The sequence below is a fragment of the Toxorhynchites rutilus genome, chromosome 3, assembly GCF_029784135.1.
Source record: "Toxorhynchites rutilus septentrionalis strain SRP chromosome 3, ASM2978413v1, whole genome shotgun sequence".
Lineage (NCBI taxonomy): Eukaryota > Metazoa > Arthropoda > Insecta > Diptera > Culicidae > Toxorhynchites > Toxorhynchites rutilus.
In genome coordinates, this window is record NC_073746.1 from 133,621,459 (window position 1) to 133,637,672 (window position 16,214).

The 16,214-nt window shown below is 39.0% G+C and overlaps 1 protein-coding gene across 1 annotated transcript in view; it reads right to left on the reverse strand.

The window, feature by feature from the left end:
• The window catches only part of LOC129775305 (protein rolling stone), a 239,195-nt gene extending 239,079 nt beyond the window's left edge, over positions 1 to 116 (reverse strand). The window contains exon 1 of the transcript XR_008742922.1: positions 36 to 116. The gene's annotated coding sequence lies outside the window, so the exon portion shown is untranslated. The remainder of the gene's footprint in view (positions 1 to 35) is intronic.
• Between the last annotated feature and the right edge of the window lie 16,098 nt (positions 117 to 16,214).

Sequence of the window (16,214 nt, forward strand, 5' to 3'; positions counted from 1 at the left end):
CGTCTCGGTGAGAGTGAAACGCAATCTGGACTCACACTCAATGTCTGCAAAAAAAATTTTTTTTTGGGAAAGAGCGAGCACTCGAGGTTCGTAAACCACCGCCGGCGAATGTTTGTTCTACTCTGATACAAACAGAACGGATGCCTCGGGCTTTCGGCTCCACTGAGCCTAAATCCGCTGTTCTCGGTTGTGCTTTCAAGAATTTCTCCAGCGGCGCATCATCAGTACCGGCACGGAAGCCCTCTGCGTGGGGTAGGGGTGCTCATGTTTTCTCAATGTTTATAATTCTACTGGAATAGTTCGGAAGACGTTCTGTCTGTAAATAATATTTGTTGATATTTCGTGATGATCGGTATCAGTTTTTTCGGGTGACCAAATATTAACCGTAACACGAGAAAACTTAACGAAAAAGCATTCTTTTATTACTTCAGGTTAGTGATACAAGTGAAGAACAAAAGGAATATTTTTTGACAGGTCATACCGCAGTAAAGGGTTGCGCCTAATTCACTGATGTCGGAAATGTAGACTCGCGATACCCTTGCTCAAATACAACGTTCATATTATATAAGGTCTCCACGCTGTCTTCAAAATGGTGGTGATGGTCAGAACTTTCTCACACTGATTTTTTAAGGCACATACACAATTCTGACGGCCTTAGACTGAATAAGTTATCTAAAAAATAGTATTTATCATCTACATGCTTCATCCGTTTGTAATCATGTTTCATTCGAAGTTTTTCAGCTATTGCATCGTACCATCGTACGCACAGTTTGCATTGCTGTACGCGAACGCCGGTACATATCAACACCTCGGGATTCCAATACCAGAAACCTTTGAGGTATCATTAGATTCACTTGGTATGAACACATGCTCCAATCTGCTCCCGGTATGGATTATCAGTACGGTGAACTCCCTTTTTTAGATGATACTCCATGAGCACAGCTACACTGCCCATGATTGAATAGGAGACGTAATCGACAACACCATTAGTGTTGGGAAAACGCATTTTTGTTGTTTTTTGGCCTACAAGCATAACCATGCAAATTTCCGATGAAATTATCTGTCCAGTTGAAGGATTATATCGGCAAAAAGAGGGCCTATTTTGCGAATTAAAACATATTTTTCCCATTTGGAAAACGCTTGCGTCTATTTATGCGGGTAATCAATCGTTTCAATGAACATTTGTCCACATAACTAGACTAAATCACCAGGTTGCTCGTCTCCGTCGGTAGTTTCGGTTGCTATCGGATAAAATCAAATAGGCTTGGAAGAAATTTAGTGAAATGTCTGGAAAAGGTGCTCTTGATTTGTTGCGAGTCTATGATAGTACTTTTTTCCTGAAGAATACACTGGGGTATGATAATAACAGCAGGTTCGTGTTTTTGACGTAGAATTACGTCTTTCGTTGAGGGTTCCAAATCAGAAAACAGCTCACGTTTTTATGAAATAAAGTTAACGTTAATAACTATTTTTGCCGCGAACGGATTTTGGCGGATTTTGGACAGAGCTGTCAATAACGAGCAACTTATCGCCGACCTACGGAGGGGAATCGTAGGATTTAAAGTCTACGTGAACAAAGGAAAAGTAGAAGAATGAAGGGGAATACTTGCCTAGAGTATAAACAGTGAATCTCGCTGTGGCAAATTTTCATTCGGCATCGGACTTTTGAGCAATGGACCCCACTAGTGGTAATCCAACTTGGATATCGTCGTTTGGTCTTTCTGTTCGTTTTCGCGTTATTCGTATCGTGTGTTTTTATTTCCGCGTCATAAATTGGACGCTTCGCGTAGTGTGTGATGAGCAAGAAGAGGAGGAAGGTAAGCTGGAGCCCTGCAAAAAACGAACGCATTGCCAGGGGCAATAAAATTTCGAGGCAAGCGTCATCTAATGATCCACGCGATGTTGGTGCAGTGAAAAGCGCTCGCACTGAACCGAGCCTTCACGAGTGTGACACCGCATCGAACAACAGCGAAGTAGGCGATTTCGGCGCATCGGTCGAAAATGTAAACGCCGTTACCCAGACAGCAATCAAAATCAAGCTCCCCCCACTGGTGGTGGAGGCAGTCGCTCTTGACAAACTTATCAGCGAATTCGCATCGATGGGTGTTACAGCAGAGTACAAGCTGTGTGGCATAATTCAGTCTTTTTCCAAGCAGTTAACATTGTTTGTTTTCCGTCATCATAAGGGCTTCGTTGGTGTCTTTGAGAATGCATCAATGCATAAAACTGACGTTATGGCGAAGCAGGCGTTAAGGTTGTGCGCCAAAAAATATTTGGGGAATACCAAGCATCTTGAATGTCTTACTGGAATGTTATTTGGGTTCGCGTGCCAGTAGCAAAACTGCCTTCAACTAGGATTGCATTAGCGCTATGAAGCATTGCTACTGTTTTCGAGGTTGAGTTTATTTCGCTTGTTTAGTCACCGAGAAAGTAAATGTCGTTCTGGAATTTTGTATGTGGTTTCGCTTGCCAGTAGCAAAACTTCCTCCAGTAAGGGTGACAGTTGCGCTTCTCTCGAGCATGAGAAAGTAATGCAACTTTTTTCGAGGCCAGTAATATTAACAGAAGCGTTTCTTTTGAGAATAGCGCAAAATGATGAGAAGTGTTTATATTCATGGTAGTTTCATGTCACCAATGTATGGCTCTGTATGCATGCTATGGCGAACGCTTGTTTGGCGCTTGGTTTACGTTGTACGAACGATGCCTAGAGGTGCGATTCCTTTGAGGCGATACTAAATATCATGATATTTGATACCTGCAAATGTTGTCATTGTTGTTGTATCCATGCGGTACCAAAGATATATTGATGTAGTTATGAGATGTGGAATTATGGTGCTGATGCAACATGTATACAATCGACTGTAGCCGAGTCTATGTCAATTGCGAAAAAGGCCACCGGAATAACGTTCGATGTAAATTTTCAATGCATTGACATGAAATAAATTGCGACATACGATCAGCTAGTGTATTGTTTTGCGAGGACAAGAATGAATCATCGATCAATTATCGTAAACATTATAGAATAATATCCGAAGGTATAAATAAGCGACTTATATAAAATAACAGCGTAGTTCTACGTCAACAAATCGGTCGTATCTTGGACACAATCTCCTATAATTTTTTCAATTAATTGAATTCGTAAAAGCAATCTGCAATGTTGGTAATTTTAGCAACATGATTTACTGATATCACGATCAATCGCATCATGATGCTGGAGTGTCTTACTTCAATGGTATGAGTAAATGCTGAGTATGTGGAATAATTCAATGTTGAATCCGATGAGTTATAATGCTACGAACCAATATTATTTAAGTTCTGTACCTTGGGCTCGGATGTCGGAACAACAGGTCAAATGAAGAAATACCTGGCCAAAATGGTCATTTCTATGCGGAAACGTCAGTTGAGGCCGGCCGTGTTTGAACAGCTGGCATTTCTTCTAGAAGAAGCGTCTTAAAAACATATTTCTGGCGAAGCGCGACTGGTGGTACTAATGGATGACGAGATCTGCTTGACGCTGGTAAAGACTCGGGTACTTGACATCCTCCGCCACATGAAGTCCCCGAAAAATATCCTTCTGTAGCTGACGATCAGCGAGAAGGGAATGTACAAGCCGCTGTTCTTTCCTTCGGTGCTTGCGGTGAACGGGGAGATGTTCTGTACGATGTGCCTGCCGGAAGTTAACGCCCTTATAAAGAAGGAGAATGCGGTCTTTTCGCTTGACTTGGACTCGGCCCATTATGTCAAGAGATCACTGGGGGAGATGGATCGGCTGAAGATGAAGGTTGTACCGAAAGCCCCCCTCCCGCAATAATTGCGTGGCCGAGAAGGAGAAGCGGCTGCTCGCCAAAGCCACGGAAGAACAGAAGAAGTAGAAATTTCAAATAGAAGAAACAATTCAGAGAATCACGCTTCATTTCTGTTATGGAGTATCTCAATTTTTTGACGTAGGACTACGTCTAACCGGAAGATATAGGGGGTGAAATGGAAATCTAGGCACTGAACAAGTAGGAAAAAATGCAAGATTTGGAACGCTTATAACTCGAGTATTTCTCAATAGATCGCAAAGGTTTTTGCATCAATTGATAGGAAATATATCTACGCATCTATCATAACGAATAACTTGAGATAAATAATTGAATAATTGTGAAATATCAAGCATTGTCAAAATGCACTATGTGCCCATTTTTGATTGGTCCATTTTGTGCTCCTCAAATCGTACCGACCAAAACGGGCAACCAGAGCAGCAGCGAAAAAGAATGAAGCACGATTGGAAAGGAAAAAGAAAAAAATGAACGAAACATTGGTCGCAGTCTCACACATGCGTAATTCTCGAGCCAGCCAGTCAGCTTAAAAATCCCCGCTCCGCTGCCGTAACGATCATTCTTTGTGTGGACACCGACTGGACAACATCGTTGCTGGACGGGCTGGACGGCGAGGGATCGAGTGCCTTTCTCAAGGCAAGAGGGCGGAGGTGGAAGCGCTGGAGTAAAGTAGAGTAGAGTTTTCAAAGGTCCTTTCTCAAGGCTAGAGACGAATGAACTGCAAAAGTTTAAAGTCTCTATGATACAATACCTTCCTTCCTTCCTTCCGTAACGATCATTCTCATTCAAACCGTACACCACATCGGTTCGCATCACAACACATCAACAAACCAACCCAAGCAGCCATGCCTGGACATGGTAAAGGAGGAAAAGTGAAGGGAAAGGCAAAATCCCGCTCGAACCGTGTTGATCTGGAGTTCCCCGCAAGGGTAGCTAGGCCGAGCGCGTTAGTACCAGTGCACCAGTCCACCTAGCCGGCGTTATATAGTTTCGGCCGCCGAAGTGATCGAGTTAGCTGGCAAAGCTGCTCGCGACGATAAGAAAACCCGCATTCAGAACAGAACACATTCGGTTCGGTGGACATCAAGACAACAGGCAGTTGCAGCGAGTGGCGAGTGGCAAACGCAATCGCAAAACGGCATCAGGTAGTAGAAGAAAAAAGTTTGTTCTTTATACAAACTGCTTTGGTGGCAAATCCAGAACAAGGCGGCATCGAGGGCTTTCGAAATGGTTTTTTTCAAAACCACGAGTACTAAGTTTTCTAAATTGGAACCATTCCATAAAACAAGGCGCTTTTCAGGGCCATTAAACCTTCCAAAAAGGAGTTTACGAAATACAGTTCAATGCTTTCTAAAACATTATCCAAAATAATAATAAAACACAAATTGATTTTTTCATAATTTGTTTGCCAGGATCTGATGAGTATGTGAATTTGGCAGTTGTTCTGAGCTTATTGATAGTTGGGGACTTTCCTGATTATTCAATTTTCACCAATTCTTAAATTGTTTCCAGATTGAAAGTACAGTAATTTTCAATTAGTTCGACATTTAGCTAATTGGACGGACATGTAATGCAACTTATTTAGTTGGACATTTTTGTAAACATAGATATCCAAATTATGACCCCACATTGAAAGTCGACACTGTACCACTGTCATCGCAAATGTTCAATTACAGGTTAAAATCGCCTCCAATGCGACACTGAGTGGCGCTTCGGCACGTCGCATTGAATGTAATTTACTGTACAACATGTCACAAAGCTGGATGGGAAGAAATTTTCCAACTGTGAAAGATGTGGCGAGTGGCAACAAATCGCTAAACAGGAATGTTTAACCGAACAAGATGGGGATATCGAGTGATAACAAAACAATAAACTCTTTAGATTGAAGATAATTTTGTGATCCTGAAAAGGACCTTTTTTAGCCTGCATGTGAATCCAACGAGCGAACAAATCGTAATGAATGTATTTTTTTGCCATCGCTGCCTTTTAACGGTCATTCGTTCGTCTCGTTGGACTCGCCCCTCTGGCTGAGTCTGCCGATTTGTCTCTATCCTGTGAGTGTGTACCGCTAGAGTATAAAACACGCGGACCCCAAAAAAAATATCTTATTTTCTTTCAAACCGTAAACCCGTGTGGTTGTACGGCATCGGCATCGTGGACGTAACAAAGGAGGACAAGTTAAGGGAAAGGCAAAGTCTCACTCGAGCCGTGCAGGTCTCCAGTTCCCTGTTGGTCGCATTCACTGATTGCTCCGCAAGGGTAACTAGGCCGAACGGATTGGTGCCGGAGCACCAATATACCTAACAGCGATTATAGAGTTTCGGCCGTCGGAGTGCTCGAGTTGGCTTGCAAAGCTGCTCACGACAATCAGAAAACCCGCATCAAGAACAGAGCAGCTTCGGTTCGGCGCTCATCAAGGCAACAATTAGTTTCAGTGAGTGGCAAAGTGTTTCTCCGGCACGTCGCATTAAATGTACTTTACTGAACAACATGTTCAAGCTGGATGGGAAGAAATTTTCCAACTGTGAAAGCTGTGGCGAGTGGCAAACGCAATAACTAAACAGGAAGGTTTAACCGAACAAGATGGGAATATTGAATGATAACAAAAACACAACACCAAAGGTTCTTTTCAGAACCACCAACATGTTCATAAAGAGTAAACAGTAAACTAATCCATTTTTCAGGTAGATAGGTAGGTATTCACGTAGGAGAAGAAAATAAAACAATATATTTAAAATATATATTTAACAAAAGCTGTCCCCTTTGTATAGTCCTACGTCACTCCGGTTATGTCCCCGACATTACCCACCCGTCTTTTTCTGTTTTGTGTTTTTCTGCTGAGGAAAGTCTTCTTTCATTTCCAAAACTGCCCGATTCTCAATGTACAGGTCAATATACATTTCAAGTTCATGCTCTTCCAGAGTTATGATTAAATTCGAGATACTAGTCTGGTAGATACGTTCGTGCAGCAAAAATGAAAAATGCAAAGTGTTTAATTCGAGACATTCGAGGCGTATGATATTTATTGAATATTGTTGAATAAATTCGCTACAACTTTTTCTTGCTGATATAGCCATCGATATGAAAATTTCATGCGAAAATAAACGTTAACATCCATGTTTTTCAAAGGAGAACGTACGACCAGGAGCTGTCGTTCGGCTACAATTCTTAAGTTACGGACCATGTCTGTATGGAGACCCGAATCCAAATCCCATGGAAACATTCTCAACTCTTTTTTTGATAGCTACGTTATTTTCCCCTTGAACGTCCGGATCGAATACGCTTGGGCGCCTAGTAAAAAAGTAATTTCGTAGTTCTAACAAATGCGGTCGTGTCTTGGATATCACCCTTCTATTTTTTCCTGAAAGAAAGTTCTATGCGAGTTCTTGAACTTGTCATTCTAAATACAATTGAGATGTAATATACAATTGTTATTCATATTTTCTGGGTTTTGAATATTTGGGAATGTTTTAAAACTGACTCTGTATATGCCGATTTACTGAATATCCGATTTAATAGAACTCTATTAACACATTGTAAACCTGTTTTAAAATTAAATGTGAATGGTCAACGATTCCATAACAACATACCACTTTAGACTCAGCGAGAAAAATATTTTCCATCGAATATGACACATATTTCAACAGTTCTACAACGGCGTAAATGTAATTTATACAAACTTTACAAAAGAGCCATATGTTCAGAATCGGATAACAAAGTAGAACAAAATTAATCATGACATTAGTGTAGGTTTGCCACACAAAGCTTCTCATAATTAAAAGAAAACATAAACATCCCTATCCAAACTAGCGGGCCTACGCGCTTTTGCTCACTGTTTTATGCTTCCCGTTCTGAATGACCTTTCATGTTTCGTTCCCAACAGCTGAGGTTTTGCACATGAGCTCGTGCCAAAACCTGGAGAAGCAGAAGAGCACTGCGAGAGAGAGAGAGATAGAGAAAATTGGGCTCCGAGGCCCAAGACTCTCACAATTCTCCCATTGCCGTCGAGGTGCACTCTGACAGAAGGTAATAAAACAACGGAACAGTAACAGTATATATGTATGGGTTCATATCGACAGGGAAGTTCCGAGAGAAGGATGATGTGGATTTTCGGGCTATGGCCGTGGTCTCATTTATACAGGAATTAGCCGCCGGTGTGTTTTGCCTTCTGTGCTGCTTGCTGCTGCTGCTGATCTTCGGTAGGATTCTTGAAGCGTGTTCTTACATTTAATCGTGAATTGTTTCGTTCTAATGATGCTGGAGGCGGGAAGAGTGGTAAGAAGTTCTATCCGGATATCTCGTACAGGGTATGGCGATTTTGTGGGAACGCATGTGTTCCACTAGTTTTGTTCCAAATGATACACGCTCGATAATCAAACTACGAAAAATGTTGCGATGATTGTTGTAACGTATTTAACTCTGGTATACTTATTTGATTACAAAGAAAAATGGTTGTTGTTTGCATTGTTTTGGAAGAGTTGTTAGAAGTTTTTATATAGAAGTAACGGAATAAAAATGTTTGTTAAATATTTAAGATGTGAAAAATAATTAATTTTATGGTCGTACATACTTATGCATTGAAAAGTTAAACACATAGCATAGCCGGTAAATCAATACATGATGTTGTAATTATTTTTTCATACCCTATGATTATAAATCGGAAGGTGAAATCAAATGGAGAGCAGTAAAAAAAAATCCTGAAGCTCTACCTCAGATAATTTGCCTTCAAATGCTGGATTGACATTGTTAAATAATTGGCTATAAATGTGAACGATTTAAAAAAAAACTAGAAAAGCTGATACAAAAAAAATGTAAGAGGTTGTATCTAGGACACGACCGCATATTTTCGACGTAGAACTACCCAATTATATTATGCAATCCACTTGTTCACCGCTTCGAATATTATTTTGAAATGTATCGAAATTTAGTAATAGATTATGTTCTTCGTTACAAGTAAATTTAAAAAAAAATTGTCAAACGATCATTCTATTTTTCATTTTCCTCTGAAATTATTGCACATCTCATGTTTACGTAGCTTTCGAACCGCGAAAGTTCATTCAGCTCTAGTATCTGTAATGACGATTTTCCTAGGCTCCTCAGTTTAAAAGTACGTTTTAGGGAAACATATTCCGGTATGTACAACGCAAGCAAGTACAAAAGTACTCAACACCAAAAAATATCCCCGAATTGCATGTATTTCCAAGGCGGATTCCCCCAGACGCATTCATTTGGAAGTCCGTGTTAGAGAAACACAGCTTGATGGGAACAAAAATACCCCCGACTTGCATGTATATTTGCAAAGCGAATTTCCACATGTACATCGGTTTTGAAGTCTGTGTTGGGGAAACCGTAAATCGGGCCAATGAAAACTTGGCAGTTAAGGCGTTTGGATGTCGCTTGACATTTTACAGTTATTCAGTTGTTCATCTCGTGAAAAATAACATTTTATTAATTGACACGGAGAAATATTTCCTGTCAATTGATGCAAACATCTTTCCGATCTATTAAGAAAAGTTCGAGTTATAAGCATTCGAAATACGGGCAGGGTTAGCACACAAATCGGCAGAACAAATATATGGGAAAAATAAAATTCTTCCAGTTTTCATGAATTTGAACCATTTAGAGATTAATGTAATGTATAGCATATCAAACAAATCTTAGAGAATTTCCGATTCGATTGGTATGCAAATCATGAGAATCCGTTCACAGTGAAAATAGTTATTAACGTTAACTTCATTTCATAAAAACGTGACCTGTTTTCTGATTTGGCACCCTTCCTGAAAGACGTAGTTCTACGTCAAAAAAGATAATTATGAAAGGTTCTTTTGTTTGAGACCAGGTAAAAAGTCATTACAAAACACGACCAGGAGCTTCCCAAGGCATAGAATTAACTCATCCGAGTGTTTGGCCTTTGGAAATCAGATAGTATAAGACATCTGAGTCTCAACCATGCATCAATATACAAATGCTGTGTCATTGTGATACTCAGAGTATTAGTGAACTAGTCTCAACATCAGCCTTTTTTCTTCTTAGCCGGCAGTATCAACTCGAAAGGTTTCCAGCCACTAGAGATCAATTAAACCCATCGCAGGTAAGAAACAGAGTGTGACTGTTTCTTAATAATCGCCGCAAGACGCAAGGTGGTAAGAAGATTACTGTCAGGGAATTCTATTTCAATTTTAATGATGATCAATTTAAAATTTTGGAGTTGACAATCATATCTAATATGATACAGTATGATATGGTATTACCGATTGGACTGAAATTCGTAACATTCGATCCTAAATACTGTTAAGTTGAAACCCACACTTATCATCGTAATTTATTCAGATATTAGTTTGAGGAAAAAGAAATCCATTTTTTTGAGTTCATAAAGTATCGATTGTAAAATTTCGATTTTTGCTCGTTGAAAGAGACATTTCGTAATAAACAAAATCTTTTATTGTTTTGTTGTTCGGTCCATTTAGTTGTGAGCTACAGTTAGTTACTTTCTTATTTAATCCAAGATCCTCACAATTTACAGCAGTATCAGGACCGTATTTGATCGTGTACACTCATCGAACTTCTATAATACTAGGTGATATGGCTGCTTTGTGTCATTGTAAACAATCAACGCTTCAATTTATATTCTAGTGTATTGTCACCGGTGACTACTATATAGTGCATGATTTTCTTATGTGTGGGTGCAAGTTTTTATTTTTATTTTTCAAGTGTCAAGTTTGTATAAAACCAGTTACATTTTTGTTTTGGTTGTTTTGATCAATGAACCTGGAAAATGCCAAAGGGAAAATTGCTCACGGAGAAAAAAAAGGACAAATCGATGTATTTCACCAAGAAAATGTTAGTATAAGAAAAATTGTTCGTCGTATTGGACGATCCCATCAAGTAGTGTTCAATTATTTGGATACGATAACAAGAATAGAGTTCCACGTAAATCGAAGCTCTCTGACCGGGGTAAGCGGGAAATAGGTAGAACAGCTTCGAATACCTCTGAATCGCATATGCAAATGAAGCAATCTTTGAATTTAAATATTTCCCGTGAGACAATTTTTCAAGTTTTATTAAAAAGGCCTTACATAAAGAGGGCTAAAAAGATTAAAGTTCCTAATCTTACATCATCCCACATCGAAATACATCTGAGTTTTGCCAAAGCTCACATGAACCGACAGTGAAACATTGTATGTTATGACAAAGTATGCTTTCAAAAGAATACATTTTGCTATATACCATAACGAAAATTCTTCAATGTAAGACGACATTTTTTACTTTTAACATTGCTAGGTTATCTTCAGTGACGAAAGAAAGTTCAATGTGTATGGTCCTGATGGTTTCAGCGGGTACTGGCGTGATTTGCGGAAGCTATCCGGTGCAGATTCAGATCCGGTTCATCGCTGAGTTGTCTTGGAGGGTTCTTCTTCTTGAGATTTCAGCTCTGGTCCTCGGCTTGATCGATGATTCACCACGCCACACCAGACACGACCATCCGGTGATAATGCCGATTAAAAACGGCTACTGTTCCCAGCAAAATGAACCAATCGTACGAAACCGCCACACAACTGTGTGTTAAGGTGAAGGTGGAAGCTAGCCACAAATGACTGCCACAATGGCGCTCATTTCTTTCATCTCCCTCCCTCACCCCCCTCGCCCGAAAATCAATAATTTTGCTAACAGTGTGAAGAAAATGATCGTTTTCGCACACTTCCCATCAAGTAATATCAACCAAACTCTAATCGATTACTCATAAGATATTAAATTTTCATCTGCTGTCGCACTATATAGTGAAAAACGTCGGAAAATTCGAGCTGGTGCTCTGGAAGTTAAATTTTCATTTTTCAATTTTCGGCAATCGTTTTGTTTGTATTGGTGAAAGCATCGTTATTTTGTCGACACTGATACCAGACAACATCATCGAAACAGCTATAAAAACCATTCAATAAAATGTTATTCCTGAGTCATAGCGTTTCATGTCATGAAAATCAATAGAATAAAATTGTGTCGATATCAATGCAATTATTATTTTTATGTTTAATGGGTTCATAATGTAAGTTTTAGCAACTTTAACATTGGGTGAGAAAATTGTATTGCAGAGCTCGGAACACTGCCACGGCTGCCTATGATTCCAAAAATAGTAAACGGAAAAGTATTACATTCACCCAAAATGCCTCGGCCGACGAAGAGGAGGGTTAAGGCTCTCCAACGTGAATATGTGAAAACAATATGATCAACGAAGGAATGGAAAAATGATGGAATTTTATTCCACGAATTATCTTCAAGTTTTACGATTCGTCGAGAACACGACTGCTTTCGATACGGTGGTTCTAGTAAGCCACGACTCGATCCCATCGGAACTCTCTCGACCTGCCAGATTTCGTTCGAGTTCGTTTATACCGCCTCCAGTCGTGACAACCTCTACAATGTTTTACTACATGGGCTGAAAAGTCCAGGTATTTTCCAACAGATTGCGCCACTAAAAATGAACAAGATTCATTTCGAGAGGTTCATCTATCACTAGCTTATGTGTGAAGTTTCATGACATTTCATTTATGTGTCTACAAACTACAATTGTTTAAGTGTCACTATCTGAGCAATCATATAGAAATTGGAAAAACAGGAATATGGTATTTTGATCGAACATTGTTTTTTGGATAGGAAAAACTTTTGAACAATTAATGCAGTGATTGACGAAATGTTAATCCTCTTCTGCTCCTTCGAGAACAACAGTTTATCGTTGGTTCAGTGAATTTTAAATGGACCGCCCAAGCACCACAGATGCACCTCGCTCTGGAAGGCCAAAAGAAGCTACGAATCCAAATCGACTCGTTTTGAACGATCGTAGAGTAAAGTTACGCGTGCTAACTGAGGCCGTAGGCATTTAAAAAAAAACGAGTGGGATACATTTTGGACATGAAAAAGCTATCCGCGCGATGGGTACCGCGTTTGCTGACCGTCGACCAAAAACAGCGGTGTGTTGACGATTCAATAGCCGGTTTGGCGTTGTTGAAGCGTAATCGAGTGGACTTCTTTCGACGTTTTGTGAAAATGGATGAAGCGTGGATCCATTATCACACTCCTGAGTCCAATAGGCAGTCTGCAGAGTGGCACTGAGGCATATTTCGAAAACTTAGACGTTTCATACTACAAAAACAAAATCGTAATGTTGGAAACTCACTATACCAACTGTATTGCCCTTGAAGGAAACATTATTGAGGAATAAATACAGCTTTGCCCAAAAACGATAGTTTTCATAGAAAAATCCCGGGACTTTTCGGCACATGTAGTAATGTGTCGTGTAATGTTGAATGTGCTTTTTATAAACCTTGATTCGTGTCGTGTATAACTGTGTGCCGTTTTTTAAGCTTAGATATGTTTAATTTTTTAGTCTGTGAATTCATTTTTATCATGTTTTTTTATTGAAATATTAGGTAAATAGTTTTTAGTTTTACGTGAAGGTGCATATCTAGCTTTTTCCAAATTTTCCTATAGATGTGTGTTTTCTCCTTTTTCAACAATAATTTTATTAATACTGTGGGTGGAGAGAAGCTTCTACAAATAACAAAAATCCTGATATTAGACTTGATAACTGACTTCTTATTCTTGTTTTTGCATTTCGTCGACCATGTGACGGATAACAGCAGAGCCACACGAGATGTGGAGGTTGCCAAATGTTATAAAATTATGGAAGATTATTTTCCCATGAGAGAAACATAATTCAGCCCTGATATTGTTCAAAAATTGTGCCCCCTTGGCCGAGTGGTTAGCGTCACAACTAACATGCCGGGTGTTCGGGTTCGATTCTCGTTCTGGTCGGGGGAATTTTTCGTCAAAGAAATTTCCTCCGACTTGCACTGTGATCACGCGTATTCTAGAACTTGCCACTCAGAATGCATTCAAGGCGTGTTATTTAGCATAGAAATCTCAACTAAGTACTAATAAAAATGACGCAAGTAATACTACGTTGAGACGGCGAAGTTCCTCTAGGAACGTTAGTGCCATTGAAGAAGAAGAAGATTGTTCAAAAAATAACGGTACTGAAATATTAATAAAATTATACATTTCCCAAATTATACCTTAGCGTTTGTTCATGTTTTTAGTATGTATGTATGATTGTATGTTTATTCGGATTCCAATATAATTTTGAATATTTTTTTCTGCTGCCTTTGTTGTTGTTTGTTATTTGCTCCTAATTTGATTGTTAACTGCTCGGCGGGTGGAAAATAATTGAATGCTATTCTCTGCTGCTGCTGCTGCTGCTATTATTATTATTTTTTTTATCTGTATTTTAGTGACTTTCAACACATTTGGCTGGTTCGTCACTTTGCTTCCATTTTTGGAAGAATGTCGGGAGTGAGAATTGAACTCGTGACCTTTAGCGTGAGAAGTATGAATGTTACCACTACGCCAGATCGCCTCCAGCTGCTGCTATTATGTTATGTCAGATGGCAGGAGAATTACATAAAGGTGTAGGGGTGTAACTAGCGATGCAATGTTTCCCTCTTTCCGGGAACTGAACGTAGGACGTAAAAGAAACAAAAATATAAAAAGAATCGATAGTTTATTTTTCTGCTAAACTGAAATGTGAATGCAACTATTCATCAATTTTGAAAATTTATCATTATCTTTATCACAATCAACAATCAGGAGTCGAGTTTCGAGTGGTTCAAATTTGACAAAAAAATGGTCCGGAATGAAACCCTCTATGGTTATATCTCGTGTTAGCAAAAACTCAACAAATGACTTATCACAGGCAGGACAGTTGATATTTGAACGTTTGGAGTTTTTTTTCTGCTACTTGCAATAAAGAACATCGCAGTGTTTATGCTATTAATAACACAACGATGGAAGCAATAATATCAACTGTCCCGCCTGTGATAAGAAAAAAATCATAACTCAAAAACAAAAAAACGCCTCTCTGGTTTCGAGATATGTTATGCAAAAAATTCTCAGCTTTCAAGAAAAAAATTAAAAAAAAAAATATATGGGGTGGTCTGCCTAGAATGAAACACAAATTTCTGCATAATTCGAGAAAATCAGGCAAATGGAACCGAAGTTGGCATATGGAGATTTTAAGGAGCAATAAATGTTTTTATGGTGGTTTGACACTCCTTTCCCCTGAAGAGGAGGGGGGGGGCGCTGAACAACTCGAGAACTAATCAAACAAATGGAATCAAATTTAGCATATAGAGATTTTAGGGATCGATAAACGTTTCTATGGTAGTTCAACACTCCTCCCCCCCTCTCTAAAGGGGCGGGGGCTCCCATACAAATGAAACACAAATTTCTGCATAACTCGTGAACTAATTAAGTAAATGGAGCCAAATCTGGGATGTGAGGGTTATGGGGAAATGTTTCTATGATGGTATGACATCCCTTACTCTTTTGGAAAGAAGAGGGGGTCCCATAAAAATAATGCACATATTTCAACCAAACATATTCCAACCAAACATGCCAATTGAAAATTTTCGGAAAACTCTGAAGGAAAATGGGAAAATTCGAAAAATTCAATACATGTGTTCTACAATTACATATTGACAAGCGTTGTTAGTCCGTTTGATGTTTGCGGTAACGAAATTGATCTTCGTTCAAAAGTGGAAATGGATTTTAATGTGATAATATCGTGTTATATCTATATAAATAAAAATGGATCGCCGAATGTGTTGATAAGAACAAAATTCGAGAAAGGAATTGTCCGATATAGGGTTGTCATCATTCTATCATATTTTCTGTTTTTTGAAAAAAGTGGAAAAATTTTATTTTTTCGGACCAAAAATTGAAATGGTCACTCCAATAAAAAAATAAAAAAATACGGGTCTAACGGTTTGCGACAAAAAACAAAATTTCAACATTCCACGAAAATCTGAGAGCCACTATATCGGTTTGGCATGGAATGGCTGTATATAAAAATGGATTTCGGTCTGTCTGTGTCTTATGGACTCAGAAATTACTGAACCGCTCGACGTGAAAATTTGTATGTAGGGGCTTAGGGCCGGGGATGGTTCTTATGATAGTTCGAGGCCCTTTCCCCCTCTCTAAAGGATGTTTTGAAAAAAAAATCAAACTTTGACGTCTCTACAACACTAGTAAATAAAGCCCGATTGAGCTGAAATTTTGCATAGGGTATTTTTTTAGCGAGAATCAACATTTTGTAGGAAGTCCCGTTCGAAGGTCACTTTTTCCCATACATTCATTGGTACTCTATTATAAAATCTTATGAAAAAGGGACCAATTTCATATTGTTGCACCATAGATTTCCAGTAAAATTTCCGAGCGAAGTTTGAACAAATATAAGTTGTTGGTCACTGTTTTCACTGTATACATACTTCACAGTCACTCATCATAAAAAATCTAGAATTTATTCCCTACAATGTAAATGTTTGCCAGGCTAATTTCAATCGA